Source organism: Marmota monax, unplaced genomic scaffold, assembly GCF_021218885.2.
Source record: "Marmota monax isolate L192 unplaced genomic scaffold, Marmota_monax_Labrador192_F-V1.1 WCK01_AAM20220418_F8-fsc00161, whole genome shotgun sequence".
Classification (NCBI taxonomy): Eukaryota; Metazoa; Chordata; class Mammalia; order Rodentia; family Sciuridae; genus Marmota; species Marmota monax.
In genome coordinates, this window is record NW_026693511.1 from 102367 (window position 1) to 103368 (window position 1002).

Here is a 1002-nt window from a genome sequence, read left to right on the forward strand (position 1 = left end):
GCAGTGGGAAGACACATGGGAGGAACCCCTCAGTTCCTCTTCCATATGCCCAGGCTAATCTCAGAATCTTTTGTCCACCACAAGCTTCACACTGCATCTCCAGCCCCTCCTGCTTGTTTCTTTCCTGAGTCCACAGCCATCATCCACTGGAGCAGACCACACCCTCTCATGCCACAAGCCGGTGCTTGCATCTCCCTTCTTCTCTCTGAAACTTTTATGGCTTAGAGGGAGCTGAGTATCTACAAGTGAGGCACAAACTGGGTGCCATACACAGGCTCCAGCCCCATGCACACACACTCTGTCACTTTGCACACTTCATCTGTGCAAAAACACTACACCAAAGCTCCCTGCCTCTCTTTCACCTTGCTGCCTCTCTGCCCCTCCTTAGCTAGCTCTTGTGATGAGCAGGGGACACAGGGAGATTTCTTTCTCACAGAAGCCTTCCCCAGCACCCTAGGTTCAAGAATAGAGCAGACCCCTGCCCTTTGCTCAAAAAGCATTCAGTCCTTCCCTCTGCACAGGCAGCACTGCACATGCAGTTCAGCATCTGGAATGCAGCACAGCCCTGCACTCTTTGGAATGTGAGTGATATGTGTAGTGGGATATGAGAACCATTTAGAGCGCATTAAGGCTGGGTACTAAGCACCACCTGGCACTGAGCCAGCTTCTACTATCCTCATTGTGTGTGTGTGTGTGTGTGTGTGTGTGTGTCCTAAGTGTGGAAATTCAGAGTACAATGAATTCTGCCTTGGGGACCCAAAACAGTACTTAGAAAGTCTCCCAATTTCTGTGTGACTCCAGAGTTAGATCTCACCCAGAAGGACACAGAGAAGGATTGGTAAGGTTTTAGCACCTTCTCCTTGTCTAACTCAGTGATGTCACCTGGGGAAGAGGATCACTCTAGATGGGAAAGAGACAGACATTCATACCTGCCAAGTGCCCCAGTGCCCATGCAGAAGAGAGGAAAGGTTAATCAGGAGAGGGAGACAGGCACAAGGCAAA